The sequence below is a fragment of the Sciurus vulgaris genome (assembly GCF_902686455.1).
Source record: "Sciurus vulgaris genome assembly, chromosome: 13".
Classification (NCBI taxonomy): Eukaryota; Metazoa; Chordata; class Mammalia; order Rodentia; family Sciuridae; genus Sciurus; species Sciurus vulgaris.
This window is the reverse complement of record NC_136474.1, coordinates 158184-172186: the sequence shown is the minus strand read 5'-3', so window position 1 is coordinate 172186 and position 14003 is coordinate 158184. Positions and strand designations below refer to the sequence as shown.

Sequence of the window (14003 nt, the reverse complement as noted above, 5' to 3'; positions counted from 1 at the left end):
CTATTGAAGAAGAAATTCAACAGTTTCTATTTTTTCTTCTCTACTACCTGTCAAAATTTATTACTGTAAAATAAAATGTCATTAAACAATATATGCTACTTGAAAACAAGTAGATATTGTAAACATTTCACTAGCTTACAAACCATGCATGTTTTAATAAATAATAATAAAACATTTCAGAAAATATGCAATTAGTCTAAAATATTAACTAGTTAAAAGAGTAGGTGGTTCATTTTCTTTGATTCATAGCTTTTTTGAAATAGAGGTTATCAGGGTTGGGGAGATAGCTCAGTTGGTAGAGTGCTTGCCTTGTAAGCACAAGGCCCTGGGTTCAATCCCCAGCACCCCCCAAAAAAATAAAATAGAGGTGTGTCTTGTATTCAAATACTCATTAAGGATATGTCCTGGGGTTCAGGTTGTGGCTCAGTGGTACAGTACTTGCCTTGAATGTGTAAGGCACTGGATTCAATTCTCAGAACCACATATAAATTAATGTATAAAATAAAGGTTGATCAATAACTATTTTTTTAAAAGAATATGTACTAGTCAAATGTTGTGGTACATGCTCACAATCCCAGAGGCTTGGGAGGCTGTGACAGAAGAATTTTGAATTCAAAGCCTGCCTCAGCTACTTAGTGAGGCCCTGAGCAACTCAGCAAGACCCTTTCTCAAAATAAAAAATAAAAAGTGATGGGGATGTTTCTCAGTGTTGTAGCACCATTGGGCTCAATCACTGGTACCCCCACAAAAAAGAAAAGAAAATTGTCCTAGTCAGGTACAGTTACTCATACTATCTTTGTTTTTTATAGTTAAATATCTCAGAAATTTATTTGATGTTTGTTTGAATACATTTTTTTTATAGAAAGATTGGGATTATTATTTGCTTTGGGTGCCCCTGGTAAATATTAAGGAGGCACTGAACCACAAAGAGTGCCAATCTGGAGACATCATAAATGGAAATCATAAGCCCAATTTTAAGACCTTTCTAGGCTCAAAGATTTTCTCTAGAGAAATCGGGCCACTCCCTTGAAAAACATGTTGGGAGTTACTGTGTGAAAACAGCTGACCTTTAGGAGGGCATTTCATGTCCTAGAGTGTTGAAACATTTAAATACTTGGAAACAAAAAATATTCAGCTTTGAAGTTTTCAATATTTTCAAGTCTAGGGTTTATAGCCAAGAAGGGCTGCTTCATGTTCCTCAAATTGGACAATGCTTCCCACAAAGTTAATCTTCAGCTTTGGCTTCCATTTCTCCTGCATCATCATCTCCATCCACTTCTGCATTTTCTCTCTCAAGCGTCTCCAGCTGCCTTGCAAGTTCAATCTCATCTGTATCTGTGACCACCTTGGGCTCCATTTGAACATTGAACACACCCCTCTTTTCCTTGATAAAGGCCATAGCTTGATTGAGGACAGAGAGCCCTTCTGTCCTCTCCAGGGCTGTTGTAGTCATCACATACCGAGAAGGAGCTCTTAGATTAATCTTGATGGGCATTGTTTCTGTAGAACAATTCAAACCTGCTCTCACGGCTTCTTTTACAGCATCAATACCTTCATAACCATAACACGCCACTTCAATATCTGCTCGAATTTTGACAGCCTGTGGGGTCAAATGCCTATTAATGTTGTTAATGAGTACTTCCTGTTCATCTTCATTCAAATCTAAACTATCCAAAATTGATGGATCTGAGACTGCATGCTTAAACGCATCATAGTCACCACAACCACATTTCTTATACTTGTCATCAAAGACCCAAGCAGTCCTCTGGAACAGGCTTTCCAGTTGCTCATCCTTGGTATATTCTAACACCTCAGCAACATGACAAACAATGCTATAAACAGTTTTGGATTTTGTGAATTTGTCTTCACATTTGATTGCTTCCTCTGGAGAAACTCTTCTTTTTGACAAATCAATATATCCTTTTTCTTTGTCCACTCTAATTAACAACCACACATTTATTCCTTCCAATTCAGAAGAGTTTGTTTATAGAATGGATACACCTTCTGGATAATTCACTGAGAAGAATAATGCCTTCAATGTTGTATTCTAGCAAGCTGACATAAGCTCCCATTTTAGCAATGGACCTTACATTCACCATCACTACATCTTCCACCTCAGGAAATTTGTGTTGATAAAATCTACAACTTAGACCTGGCATTCTGAGGTATGTGTGTGACTCTCGCACTAAATTCCTGCGCTGAGCTCTTTAGTCCTACTCATGCTATCTTTTTTTTTTAATTTCCACAAAAATATATTTAATAAGCTTGTTATATAAAATCAAACACTTAACATTTTATCAATAACTCAAACTCATATCTAGGAGTGCTTGTATTTTGGAAGACTACATAAACTGAAAATATATTTACATATTTACAATACAGGTAAGTGAAGAACTATGAAATTCACAGAATTCTAGAGATTTACAGGCTAGAAGTATCATAAATTTGTCTATAATCAACTTGCTGTGCTAATTATGAACAATGTCTTAATTATTAAACCAGAAAGAAAAATAAAAGGGAAATATACAAAGTTTTGTGACAAACATTTAGAAGATAAAAAAGTAATATAAAATTGATTTAGTGACTAAGATTTCTTATTGAATCCCTGATTGTCATTTTTGGCAGCATAACCCAGTCTGTCAGAAGGCAGTGTGCTATTCTGCTTGGAACTCTGCACTTCTCAAAAGAGTCATGCTAAATGCAGTTAGGAGCTCTGGCTGAAAACAAGTAGACTTTGATGGCACACACCTTCCCAACATAGGCTCAGACTTCATGCTTAAATTTATTCCTGAAAAGATTTTCTCAACATGCTTCAAATAGGTTCCTTACATCTGGCTGTGGGGAATGGGTGGGACTACATACAGAATTTATCACAATAAAGATTCCAAATCTTGTTTTGTATTTTGAACTATATCATGGTAAAATTTAAATCATCCCACTCAGACAACATTCCATGCTAAAGTGAAAGAATGGACATTTTTTTAAGCTGTCTGAGGTCACCCTCCCAGTTATCTTAACTCCCTAAGGTCACCCTCCCAGTCATCTCAACTCCCTAAGATCACCCTCCCAGTAATGGGAACAAAGCCCTTAAAGCTGTTCCAAGAAACAGCCCCAAACAGAGAATAAAAGGGTAAATTGAGCCAGATAGCCAGATAGTGCTCAAACAATATGATTACCAGAAACTATTGACCAGAATCTATGCCCTGTTGTAAAACATTGTGAAACATGCTGTATGTTATCAGCAAACCCAGACCCCCTTTGAAATTTCCCGGCAGCTTTTTCCCCCTTTTCCCTTTCATGTGCGACCCCTCCTGATGTGTGGTTTCTGCCTTTATAAACCTACAAGATTTTCTGCTAGGGACTTGACTCCTCAAGTTGGGTCCCAGCGCGCTGGAATAAACACCTCTTGCGGTTTGCATCAAGTGATGCCTCCTGCGGTTGATTGGGGTTGCCGTCCATCCATGGGACAGAGTTGGGGTTTCCTTTTTGGGTGCCTTACAAAAGCAGTAAACGTTTTTTTTTTAAAACACTGCATAGTTTCTCTTTCTCTCTTTTAAAGAAAGATACTGCTGCTATAATAAGTTACCAAGTGATCATTTCCTTTTAAATATATGGTTGTACATGACATTTTTTCTACACATTTCTCCATCAAGATTATCCAAAGCAATTTCCTAATATACAATGTTCAAAAGCATTATCTTGTTGGCTCTTAAAATGATAAATTCATTTTTTGTTCAATAAAAGAAAAATTTTAATGACAAAATATATATATAAAGTTAGAATTTAGAACTTCCAAAAAGTAAGCTGCCTTTATTAACCAAAATACTTGTTTGCAGTTTTCTCAACTGCAAAAATATTTTAAAGCTCTTATAAAACTTATATTTTATTTTTAAAAGGTTAACTTAAAAATTCTTGCCATGCTGCTGGGCATACCACTGCTGTCTCTGCTTGCGGTTTTCCAACTCAGTGAGAAGAGCCTGTCTGTAGGCTTCATACATTTTAACAATCTGTTCCAGTTCTTTCATGAAGAACAACTTTAGCATTCCCTGGTACGTATCCAGGTCAGCCAGCTGGAAGAGTTCCCACTTCAGAATGTGGTCATATTTCACAGGGGCTCGTGCATAAACCTGAAGCCAGTCAGGAATTTCTGCAGTATGATAAGGATTTGCAGGTACCAGAAGAGACTGATTTCTTTCAGTTTGCTGTGGCTGGTAGGTGACAGGAGGGGGTTGATCATACCGAGGTACACTAGGAGCACAAGGATGCCTGTACTGAGCCTTTTTATTTGTGTGATCAACATAGTAAGTTCCAAATTCTGATGACTCAACTCGTTCCCATGCAGGAGGAAGTCCTTCTCGTTCAAGAGGATGGCTTCAATGAGTTGTGTTTGTATTATGATCAATATAATATTTTCTCCCTCTCATTGTCCAGTCCACGGACCAGCCAGGAGGAAGGGGTAAATCTTCAGACCCATGGTTAGTTAAATTTCCTAAAGATGTAGCAGCAACTCTCCCAATACCTGAAGCATGCCTCCCCTGATTCTGTGGCATTCTTTGGAAGAGATCATGACTGTATTCATAATATCTATAGTCTTCATGTGCACGGTCTCCAAGTGGCCGCCTTCTCTGACCATCAAAAAAATTATCCGAATAATAATATCGGGAACCAGAGTCTCCATTTTCAACAGTAAAATTAACTTCTGTCAAAAATGACTGAGGTGAGCCATATTCCCTAGGTACATCTGCTAAACTTCGGGCAAGATAAGAAGGTGCAGATAATCTGTTGCTTTCTCTTCTCATTATTTCATGAGGTGTTCTTTGAATTGGAGTTCTAAGACAACTCTGGTTTCTTGAAACTACTCCATCTCCGGAAGCTGAAAAAGCATTAGAGCTTGAATCTGGAAGACAGATATCAGTTCGTCTTGGAATTGTTGGACCGTGCCGGATGAATGAAGGCATGAGATTCCCCAGCAGAGGCGACGTCTCCTTTTTCTCGTACTTCCCCTGCACCTCGGCCGGCTTGGACACTTCATTTTTGGTTTTCTTTCAGGACAGCATCCTTTTCAACGAAGCCCGAGGCCGTGCCTAGCAGCCTCTCTAGGGCTCCGCGCCAGGCGCTGGCAGTCTCTGCCGCCACATCCGCGGGCGCCTCCTTCCCTCCCGAGCCGCTGCTGCCGCCTCCTCTCCGCAGCCCGGGGTCGCCCGCAGGGACTGCAGCATGTTCCAGGCTCTAAGCGCGTGACCGCTGCTCAGTCGCATGTCAGTTCCTTCCCGGAAGTCTCCCCTCGCTGCCACGCAGCCCCAGAGATGCCGTGAGGAGAGGCCAAGGACACAGGGCCAGGGCCATGGTCCGCCACGGGCACCCCAGTAACCGCTACTGCTGCTGCTGGGGCCGCCTCCGCCGCCTGCTTCCTGTGCTACTCATGCTATCTTGATAATTGAAGTAGGAGGATCACCAAAATAAAAGCCAGCAATTTACCAAGACTGTTTCAAAAGGAAAACTAAAAAAAACTATGTATACAGCCCAATAGCAGAGTAGTCCTGTGTTCAGTTCTGAGTACCACTCCTCTCCCCACAGTCAAATACGTCCCATAAATCACCCATGAAGATGCATACTGTGCTTATTTTATTACTGAATATCACTGGAAAACATAATGGCAAGGCTTTTCTAATTTAAAAATAAACACACTGAGCTGGTCATGCTAACAAGGATCACAAGTTCAAAGGTAGCCTTAGCTATGTAGCAAGGTCCAAAGCAATTTAGCAAAACCCTAAAAAATTACCAAGACACCATATAAAAGTGTTAAAAAGGGCTAGAGATATGACTCAGTGGTGAAGCACCATTGGGATCAATCCCTGGTATCAAAAAACAAACAAACAAAAAATGCCCCCATGCACACTGGATTTAAGTAATACAAAGAATTCAATGAGTTTCTGAAATAAAATTAGAATTTTGTCTCAGGTATCTAGGAGATATCATCTTGCAAGAAAAATAGAAGTCTATAAAATAAATTTTGGGATTTGACACAAAGGCAAATTTTTCCCTCCTCCATGTAACTATATCCAAATTATTATTTTAAATTTCCTACTGAAGCCAGAATTGGGAACAGGTAGTTAGTGTAGAAATAGGGGATCGGGATCGGGTCAAATTGAGGAAATGGAGGCCATAAAATCATCTGCCTCTGGAAGTTGGAAACTGCCCCTGGAAGAATGGAATGTCAAGGATCTCTGGAGCCCATTGATTACCAAATTTACTTGCCTTTATCAAGGACTGCAAGCCAGGAGCTGCTAATTAATGCCCCCTGGGCCCTTGCCTGCCTGAATCACCTTGGCTCTCCCCCTGCCCATGGCTTTTCACTTAATGCAAAACCAGGCCTAGTCACCCTAGTCACGTAGGCAGGAAGGAGAGATAAGGGGGGAGAGAACTGGAGAACAAAAGAGAATTTAACCTATAAAAGATGTAGGATGCACTCACTTCTTGGGACTTCAGAACATCAGCCATGGCCCCCTTCTCCCTGCCGGGAGAAGTCTGTATTATTAGCTTTAAATAAAACCTGCTTAATCTGCTTGCCTTGGTGAGCTTCTCTAGTGTTCAATCTTCAACATTAGAAGGAGCAGAACTCGTCACCGGTAAACGGCGATATCAGATTTGGAGGTCCCACCGAGATTTACGCTGAGGTAAGTAAGCTTCTCTCTCCACGCACCCCACATCTGTTTGGGGTGCATCTTTCTGTCTCTTTATTTTTGGAGGGCAAAATGGGCACCCGTCGGCTACTTAAATGCAGTTAGTGCAGCCGCCATTCTTAAGACTCAGGTGAAAGGTTTCCCGGCCCAGGCAAGTTTCCAATCACCTGCTCTGTAGGCATGTTGGACTGTGCTGAAGCCATTTCCTACTTTTCTGTCCAGGCCTGGAGCACAATTGCTGCCAGTACATGGTGTCCCTAGTCCTGATCTGCCCAGGATGCGTGGAGGTGGAGGAAGGGTTGGAACAACTGCGGGGTTCTCGGCCCGGGCTACTCTCAGGTGGATCCCAAAGGTTCCATCTCCCGACTCCCCCTCCCGACAACCCTGAGGGGTATCCAGAGTGATCGGTAGACGAATGGCACCTAGGGAAAGCGCCAATTACCTTTGCCTCCATATGGGCCACACAGTGCACAACACTCCCGCACATCCACTCCCTCCTGGATGCTCCCCTTCCCTTGTGGGTCTGACATTAGGAATTCAAACTGTAGGATTAAGGCCTGGGATAATTAGTATGAAAATGCCCAGGTTCCCTTTGTTCGCATAGTTAGCCTTCACTAGTCTAGACACTAGAGTCTCCCCATTACTGTTCCTGTGCTTAAATGTGCTCACCATGTTCTCTTTAAGCTGCAAGAGGGAGGCATTTAAAAACCCCTCCCGTGAGACCTCCAAGCAAAGGGCGTTATAAGCCTAACAACCAATAGATGTCCCCTCATCCACTGGAGATTCCTTTAGTCTACAGGGCAAAAAGATAGGCAAAAGGCACACTTTTTACTTTTGTCATCATTTTTCATAATTAGGAATTTATAGTGGCAGGAGGAAAGCAGTAATGCCCTTAAGTCTGAATCCTCCCAGGGTCTCTAGCACAGGGCAAACTAGGACCCTAGCACTTTGCCGAAGGAGGGCAGAAATAACTTTGGCAAAGCCAGATAGTGAGAGACGGGTTTTCTGGACCTTAAGGAAGCTCAAAGTTAGGGAGACGTCCCTAATATTTCTAACTCAGAAGAGAGCTTCTTTCTTAACAGTATTGCCAGGTTCACCACTAGCCTGCATACTGCTAAATTGCAAAAGATCAAGAGAAGTGCCTTTCATATGTTACCATGCTTGACATCAATAATCTCTGCCATGAGAGGAGAGAGAGCCTTGAGGAATCACCCACTAAGGGAGGAAAATTGAGGGGACCCTCCCAACTTAAGGAAGACAAAAATAAATTTAAGGAGGCTTTTGGAGGATCCTAAAAAATATTGAGATGTTTCAAAACTTATGCCAGGTATGACTTCACCTGGAAAATTATGCTATTAACCATCTAGAGCACAGGCAGTTCCCAGAAACCATCCTAACTGGGATTCGAATAATGAGTAGGATGCCTAAAAAAACTATTATGCAGCCTTCAGGAAAGTCCTGCTATTTTCATAGAGAGTCTTAGGAAAGCAATAAGAAAACACACCACTCTGAATCCTGAATCCATAAAGAGCCACTTACTTTTAAAGTATAAATTTATCATTTAGTCAGCACCAAATACTTAGAGGAATTTACAAAATTGGCACGTGGCCCTGATCAATCCTCAGATGATCTTCTCCAGCTTGCTTCTTCCGTTTTTTTAATAGACATCAAAAGGAAAGAAAAGGGAACATATAGGCAAGAAAAAGGACTTATTAAAGATCATTCAAACTGATAGAAACTTTTAATGACTTGCAATAGTCCATGCAATTTGTCCATTTTTAGGAGTTTAAAAGCACACTGCCTAGTCCAAAACCTTAGAATAATGAAGCAGTAATTTCCCCCACTCTGTAGTTCTTAATCCATACACTTTTATCTTGTATTCCAACTGCTGCTTGGTTTACTAAGTTAGATTTAAAAGATGACTTTTCCTGTCTATGCTAGACTCTGAATGGCAATTTCTGTTTGCCTTTGAGGAACCAGATACTGTATCTCAACTAACCTAGACAGTATTGCCTCAGGATTTAGATGGCCCTCACCTGTTCCGGACAAACCTTAGCTAAGGACTTAACAAAATTCATAGATAAAACATCTGTAATTGTTCTCCAGTAAGTAAATGACATCCTTTATGTGCCTCTACCCAGGAGGAATATCAAAAGGCCATTACAGAAGTCCTAAACTTCTTAGCTAATAGGAATTATAAGATCTCAAAAAATAAAGCTTAATTATGTCATCAACAGGTTCAATACTACAGGAAATAGCCACTATAGGACAATATTCTGCCCCAGGAATATCAAGAAGGGGCCTCACTTCAAGCTCCTGTCCTCAGCTTACCTTTGAAGCAAGATTTAACTTGTTAGTCACAAAAGGGAAAATAAATCCTGGATAAGCAGCCATAGACAGCTCAATAACCAATGGCATATCTCAGTGAAGAACTTAGCAAAGTAGCTTCATTCTCAAAAGTAATGGAAAATAAGGTCTCATAATTTTCTTTGACATCCAACCTGTCCTGATGAGATGGCTAAAATGCCCTAGGCACAAAGTTTGTGTTAAAACCTGTTAGATCCTTCCAGATCTCAGTCAAGGCTTACATTGAAATGTGAATAAAGGAAGCCTAAAGGCTCAGTAGGAGACCGGTCTCAAACCCAGGGAAACAAAAGGTAAAAATAGCCTTATCTAAACTCCAGCAAAAGTAAATTTTATGGTACTTCACTAAAGTAATTAACAGCCATATCATTTTTCCAGGACTCTTGTTTTTTTTTTATTATATGTTTTTTTGAGCTCATGATTTTTTTGATCAGTTCTATTTTTTATTCAACTAGAGTGTTTGAACATCTGTTACATTGCAATGGAGATTCACCTATAAAGTTACAAGGTTTTTGATTTTGTGTTATTTGTATGTTGTGCTGTCTGATGTCATGTTTTGTCTGTATCAAAACTGAGCGCTCCTAAAATTTAAATTTAAAAATGGATCCAGATACTCTCAATTCACGTGATTTAAAAAGGTTCAACTTGGGTAAACTAATAAAAGTAAAATGTCTTTGAAAATAACTCACAAGTCTCTAGGTGGTCAAGCTAAAATATTGATGTTAATAAATGTCTAATATCAATTGTTTCTAGGACTTTTATTCAACAGGGGAGAGATAGCAAATACTCTTCAGGACACTTGTCTGATATCTTGGTTTTTACAGAATAAGTGAATTAGAGTTAACATATATGGGATTACTCAAATGTGTTTGTAGAGACATTGAATTAATTTACAAAGTTAAAATGCTAATTATTAAATAATATCGAGTACTTTTAACTCCTTAAATTCCATGGGGTATCATACTTGAACATTATTGGTGTTTTCATAGGTTGGTAAATAAAAGGGTTTAAACTTGCTTTGTGTCATCACTAAACTAAAAACAAGGTTACTAAGAGTTAGGTCCTAACAAGTGCAATTCTATATACAAAGGGTCCCAAAAGTTTCAACTGTGTTTCAATTAGAGTACTATAAACAACAAAATATTTAATCTTATTAAAATAAAGTAATTTATCTAAATTCAGAAATTTCATAAGAGTTGTTTCAGAATGTGAACAAAAAGGGGTCAACAAATAGGAAAGAGAAAATAAAAGGTTCTAGGTATGGAAATATATTTAGTAAAAGGGAAAAGGAAATGTTTCTGGGTAAGAAAGTGCTTGTGTGATGAAATATATGAGGGTCTAAGTAAGTGCTAAGAAAGTCTGTGTGTAAGTAAAGGGCAAGTCTAAACAAGTTTCTGTGTAACTAAGTTGGTTATGTGTATGTGAGATAACTAAAGCTGTTTAAGGTTTTTCCTAAGGTGAAATATTAATGTTCTGATATAAACCAAAGTTTAATCTATATGGTAAAATAACAAGGATTTCTTAGAAACACTAATTTAGTCTTAACTTTATGTCTATTAAGTTTTATTCTTTAGAACAATTAGTCTTAAAAATTAGGGGTTTATACAATTATGGTTAAACAACTGTTAGATTATTATACTATGGAGTCTACATTTTTCTCTAAAAACTAAATTTGGTAAGATAAAAGTGTCAAAGTAATTGAAATGGTCACTAGTTGTATATTAAATGTGTTCACATTTCTCAGGTACACAAGTTTTTAAAGCAGGGAATTTATAAAGCTGCTATTCTCCAGATTAAACTTGTCTGTAATGGTAATTTTAAACTTATAAAGAGCAAATTTTATTGGGGATTTATTTCTATCACTTAATGTTGTATTATAGGACCTTTATCAATAGGGTATATGTAATGTTTGTTACTTTTTACACTGAGATAAAGAATTTCAAATATAAATGTATTTATAAATGTTAGAGCCTGACTTGTAAAGGTTAATATTGTGAAATATGAAAACATTTTGCCACTTAAGTTAGAAAGCTCTCTCAGGCTTTCTTTAATTCATGTTTTAGATATAATGTTAAATTGTTTTAACTAGTGTTCATATAGACTCAGGAAACAATATATGTAAACTTCTTAAAATGACATTTAAGAAAGAAGCAAAGATCAACATCAGAATTAGAACACTTAAGATCTGTAAAGAGCCACACCTTACCTGAGATAAGGCTCTGCCTCCCACCTCACTGTGTGTAGAGTAGCTCCAAAATAAGCCAGACTTCAGCTTATTTAAAGTTATAGTCAAAAGATTGGTTTTTGTTGTAAAAGTACTGTGATCTCAAATAGGGGATATAATGTGGTTCTCAGTCAAAATTCAAGATAGCTATTATACAAGCAGAATATATTTTTACTCTTGCTAATTTCATTTTGTAAAACTGTTACCTGTTAATGTTTTGCAGAAGTAGCTGCTTCAAGAACACACAACCTAGGTAACTTGTGATAATAAGCCATCACCTATAGAACAGATAGTGGTAACTTCCAGTACTAATACAGACTCCAGTTAGATAAAAGGATAAATAACTGTAAAGTTAAAGACATTGAAGTTAAAGCCCAGTACTCTTACTTTATGATTGTGAGACTGGCTTGCTGGATAATTAAGATCAAACTTAGAGATTGGAGTTAAATACAGAGGTCAAGAAATTCCATATTTGGGTCTTGCCCTCAATGTCAGCCTGAACCCAGGGAATAAGAGAACTTCTCTAAGAAGCGTTGCAACTCTGGGTCACACAACCTCCTGATCAAGGAGATTGTTGAGACTAGAGAATGAAAATCACCCAGTGCATCTGCTGCAGAGGAGGCATGGAAAAAGGGAAACATCCCTTAATGCTTCCAAAGGAAGTCACCTCATCAAGAGACCCTGCCTAACCAAAATTTGGTGGAACTAGGAAGCCGCTCTTAAGTTCTCTATGAGTGACCCCTGTGGGAACTCAGCTGACTCTTTAACAAGACAGGAACCAGGTCAATTTGACCAGCTTGATCTTAGATACCCAGCAAAACAGTTAAACCAAATATAGCCATTCTTGGGCATTTAAAGGAAATAATAGTTAAATGTAACTTAAGATGTACACTTGTACTAGCCCACTAGAATAAAGACTGGAAGCTACAAATGAAAGAAAGATTCTTCAGCAAATGTGACTGATAACTATCAAGAGAAACCACCAGAGTCAGAAGTTTTAGTAGTTTAAGACCTTCCTAAGCTACACAGGTATGATTATCTAGCCCTTAGTAACAGAAGTATAGAGATCTCTACTAAACACAGGTTATACCAATAAAGGGATATTTTACCAAATCAGGTGACATTAAGTAGCTTAACTATTTTCTGGGGACATCAATGACATTAAGAGTTAAATGTTGTGTTTACATTCCTGATAACCTGGACAATGTTAATGTCCCCAAATAAAGGCCTTGTCCTCTCCAGCCTTTGCTAGGCCTAGTTATGGGAACAATTTCTCAGTTCTTCCACCTCCTGGTGAGAGATTGACTTCTGTCATTTTCATGATACTCAGTGGCGTGTTTCAGATGCTGCAACATTTACTTTGTACTAATCTCATTTCAGTACTTATGTCTTTTTGTTCTTCTATCATAGAAGCACCCACCCCCAGATGACTTTACAACCTGCTCTTCCCCAACCAGGCTTCTTCCTGGGACCCCTCAATTGACCCGATTTTTAGAAAAGGAACTCCAAGCTGCTTGCCTCACACCACCCACTTCCAGCTCGAAGAAGTCAGAGCGGTCATCGACCTCCTTCCCCAGCAGCATGGAGTTCCTAAGATTAGAGGGGGGAATGAAGCCAAAATTGGGAACAGGCAGTTAGTGTAGAAATAGGGGATCGGGTCAAATCAAGGAAATGGAGGCCATAAAATCATCTGCCTCTGGAAGTTGGAAACTGCCCCTGGAAGAATGGAATGTCAAGGATCTCTGGAGCCCATTGATTACCAAATTTACCTGCCTTTATCAAGGACTGCAAGCCAGGAGCTGCTAATTAATGACCCCTGACCTCTTGCCTGCCTGAATCACCTTGGCCCACGGCTTTTCATTTAATGCAAAACCAGGCCTAGTCACGCAAGCAGGAAGGAGAGATAGGGGGGGGGGGGAGAGAACTGGAGAACAAAAGGGAATTTAACCTATAAAAGATGTAGGGTGCACTCACTTCTTGGGACTTCAGAACATCAGCCATGGCCCCCTTCTCCCTTCCGGGAGAAGTCTCTATTATTACCTTTAAATAAAACCTGCTTAATATGCCTGCCTTGGCGTGATTCTCTCGTGTTCAATCTTCAACATTAGAAGGAGCAGAACTCGTCACCGGTAAACAGTGGTATCACTACTAGCCCATCTCTCCTGTCCCACATTAAACACAAAACAGCAGCTCTTAGTGAAATCTCAGCAGAAGTTAGGAGGTCTGGGATGATAGATACAATGCTATAGACTTTGAAGCAAAGAAAATTAGGCTGTAAAGTATTCATTCTGCCAACATGTTGGGTAACCTTGAGGAAATAATGACCCTTCAGAGAAAAGGAAATATGGTATATGAATCCTTGGTAGAATAAATGACTTTCCTGGAGTTATCCAACCAAGTGTTTCAGTATTTCAAATCCCAACCCATGTCTTCTGACTTAAGATGCAGATCCCTTTCCACTATGGCTTTCCCTCTCTCACAGCACAAAAATGTACATGCAATGCAAGGAATGAGGGTGACCATGTTTTAACTGCTGCCACAAATCTCTACAGCAGAATCTCTGGCACAGTGAGGGAAGGCTTGTCAGGTAATCTGTGTGTCATGACACACTGGCAGCAAGTCATGTAAGCTCCTTTCTGGTAATTATAACATTTCTAGGGCTATTTTCATTTTGAATATATAGACTTGTTCTAAAAATGTGACAATTTATGTTTTAATGCATTCACTTTAAC

At 39.2% G+C, this 14003-nt stretch overlaps 3 pseudogenes across 3 annotated transcripts in view; all 3 read right to left on the bottom strand.

The window, feature by feature from the left end:
• LOC306642651 (cyclin-dependent kinase 17-like) overlaps positions 1–14003 on the bottom strand; it is a 54564-nt pseudogene that overhangs the window by 39814 nt on the left and 747 nt on the right. The window lies entirely within an intron of this gene.
• LOC306642963 (eukaryotic translation initiation factor 2 subunit 1-like) lies at positions 1028–2207 on the bottom strand (annotated as a pseudogene). Its single transcript has one exon. The product of its transcript is annotated as a eukaryotic translation initiation factor 2 subunit 1-like (transcript).
• LOC306642962 (protein salvador homolog 1-like) lies at positions 3775–5219 on the bottom strand (annotated as a pseudogene). Its single transcript has one exon. The product of its transcript is annotated as a protein salvador homolog 1-like (transcript).